Source organism: Arachis ipaensis, chromosome B06 (assembly GCF_000816755.2).
Source record: "Arachis ipaensis cultivar K30076 chromosome B06, Araip1.1, whole genome shotgun sequence".
Taxonomy (NCBI): Eukaryota; Viridiplantae; Streptophyta; class Magnoliopsida; order Fabales; family Fabaceae; genus Arachis; species Arachis ipaensis.
Window position 1 is genome coordinate 79,315,667 of NC_029790.2, and position 3,297 is coordinate 79,318,963.

The following is a 3,297-nucleotide window of genomic DNA, read 5'->3' on the forward strand; positions in this document are numbered from 1 at the left end:
TAACCATGCAATTAAGCTCAAAAACTCACGGGTTGTGTGTTCTTTGGCTCAAAAACCATATATCAGTTATGTATATCATGCAAGTAGAAATCAAAAGTTTCCATTTAACTCAATGTGAGTCATTGAATGGCTCTTATAGAAATAAGTATTTTCCTTGAAAAATGTTGTCAATTATCCAACATTTATTGCTATATATATATGTGTGTGTGTGTGTGGGTGGATTGTTGTGATTCTGAAAAACTAAAATTTCTAGTTTACTCTTTTATTAAACCATAAACCAAATTATTATATGCTAAAAGGGTAAACTAAACTAAATAATCCATATGTTTCTATATCACAACTAAATAAGCTAAGAATGCAAATCAAGCTAAATATCTAAGATATATATATACAAAGTGCAAAATGTAAAATGTAATAAAGTAGAAATAGACAGAAAATACAGTAAAAGAAAATGTGCAAGTACTGAAAGGAAAATAAAATAAAATACAGAAAAAGAAATAAAATAGGATAAAGAGTCTGAAAGTAGTTCACCAAAATAAAGTTCGCCGGAGATGGCGACCTCCCCACACTTAAATAATAGCATCGTCCCCGATGCTCAATCAAGCTGGCTGTGAAGAAGTGGCATCTCCGGAAGGGTGCTCTGCTGGTGTCTCTATGGTGGCCAGAGGTGCTGCAGTCTGTATGGGTTCCTGAGGATCTGCCTGCTGAAGCGAGAGCTCTGTCTGTAAAGAGACCTATGGATCGGCTAGCTGTATCTGCTGGGGCTCTTCATGATGTGGCGTAGCCTGCTCGGGTCCTGCTTGCTCAGCCTCTACTCGGACATCCTCCTCCTGGTCATCCACCTCCTCCTCAGATGCCTCTGATGGTGTGTCAAGCTCGGAGGGGATGTCATGGTGGCCCGACCGGATCATCAACTTTAAATTCTCATAGCATCGCTTGCTGCGACGTTTAGACCTCTCATATCGCCACTGGTTGCGGTGCTCCATCTGGTCGAGCCGCTCAAAGAGGCGATGCACAAGGTGGTAAATGGGCTCTGATGCAGATGAGGATGCTGTGGTGGTGGCTGGTGTAGCAGGTGAAAAAGGAGCAGCAGAAGATGTGGCTGCCTCAGCGGAGGCAGTAAGAAAGGGTGGTCTATAGCCCAAAGCCTGGAACTTCCTACCATGTGGGATGATCTTCTTGCAATCAGCGGCGGGTGGCTTCTCATCCGCAAGCTCCTAGGGTACCTCAGCTCGGCGGCCCAGCTGAGTAATCAAGTAGGGGAAAGGTAGAGTGCCTCGAACATGGACCCTGGACATATAGTACTAGATAAATCTGGGAAGGTACATGTCCTTGCCCTCCATGACGCACCAGATAAGGGTAATCATGGCAGCTGGCACCTCAGTCTCATGAGTTTTTGGCATCACATAATTGCTAAGAATTTGCTGCCATAACCGAGCCTCATCATTCAGATAAATAATTTTTATGCCCTTTGGGGTCACTATTGACTTACCCATGACCCATGGGACAGTAGGGTCAATAGCTATGGTGCGCTTTACTGCTTTTCAGTCAAATCTCATAAACTTCATATCTTCTTCAGCCTTCTGGTAACCATCCGGCTGATCGGATTTAGGCTGGAGTTGGAGGATGTCTTCAATTGCCTCCTCAGTAACTAGAATTTGTTTGTCTCTGAGCTGCACGGCATCCAGGGTCATTTTAAAGTAGTTGCAGTAAAATTTTCTGACCCAGGATATATTTACCTCAGTCAAGTTCCTCTCCAGAAAGTACCAGCCTCTCTGTTTGATTTGGTCTGTGGTGTACTCTAGTAATTCGGTTGGAATTCGGAGGGTCTTTTCTAGATATAGGTTCCTTGAAGTTGTAAAAACTGGATACTTGAGTTCACAGTATCGGTTGGCAAACATGACTGGGTCGGTTGCAGGCACTAACTGATTAGCCTTTTCCTGTGGAGTAAAATTTTTCTCCCGCCAGGAATCATCATGGAGGATATCCAAAATAGTGGTAGAGGATTCTCCTCTTTTTCTTTTGCCTGTGCCTGTTTTGGCTTTTCCTTTGCCTTTTGGGTCAGACATCCTAAAAAGCAGAGGTTCCAGGATACAGTTTATTAAACTAAAACAGGAAAACAGGTAAGCAAATAGTAGTTGAGCAGTATAAGCATAGAGGGACAAAAGAGGAATAAAATAGCAAAATAAGCATGAAGTGAGTTAGATAGATATAGGATTTTGGACTGTATGCAAGCTAAATGTGAAAGAATAAAAATCACAATCCAAGATCTATGATATGCGGAATGCTTGTCTATCAGGAACAACAATAATCATGTCTTGAAATGGGTTGAAAGTAATTAGTTGAAAACTAAGAGAGAAGTTAGAAAGTTAATGCAGTTAAGAGTTAAAAAGTGAAGTTAAAGTAAGTGGCATGGTATTGTGGTTCCTAATGAACAAGAATTGCACAAACATGAAGAACAAGTAACTCACATTCAAGCAAAGAATGCAGAGTAATGATGATAAATCATATAAGTGAAAGAATTGCAAAATGAATTAAATCATCAATAATACACTTTAACTAAGAAGGGAATCAGAAGGAGTAGGAATGCTAGCCCATACATCCATGAATTGGCTTGGTTGAAACCAAATAGTGTAGAGTTCAAAAGTACCAAAGCCAATTTATGAATGGGGGTTAAGTCAAATAATTTGCGAAAAAATCGGGCAGCATTCCGGCTATAAATTGGACGTTCCCGGAAAATCAACAGCAGCATAAATTTAGTTCATATAACGTTTAAAAGTAGTGCAGAAAAGAGTAACAAATTGCAAGTCACATGAATTCAGAACAAAAAAACTCAATCTGCAGCAGGAAATGCAATTCAGGTTGAATAATGTGAAAATAGCATTAAACAGTAAGGAACAGTATATGAGCAGCATTATGGGCACAGCAATTTCAAAATTGCAAAATAGATAAAGCAAGCAGCAAGAACGGCGTAATTATCAGACCTAAATCCACTAACCACATCCTAGCTACCTAAACACCTAAAATCCACTACAAACATGCATCTCTAACTATCCTAAATTGAACAGAATCGAAAAATATGTAAACTAACTAACTGGAATGGGAATGGGATCGGAGCGCAGTGGAACTTGGTGTGCGCAGTAGCAGAAATTGAACGCAGAGAGAGGGTGGTGGCATGGTGGTGCTGGTGGGCGGCACAGCGGTGGGTCTCACGGTGGTGCAAGGCGGCGCGTGGTGGTTCTTGGTGGAGGTAGGGGGTGAAAGAGGGAGAGGAAGAGAAGGGAGGAGGGGCGAGGA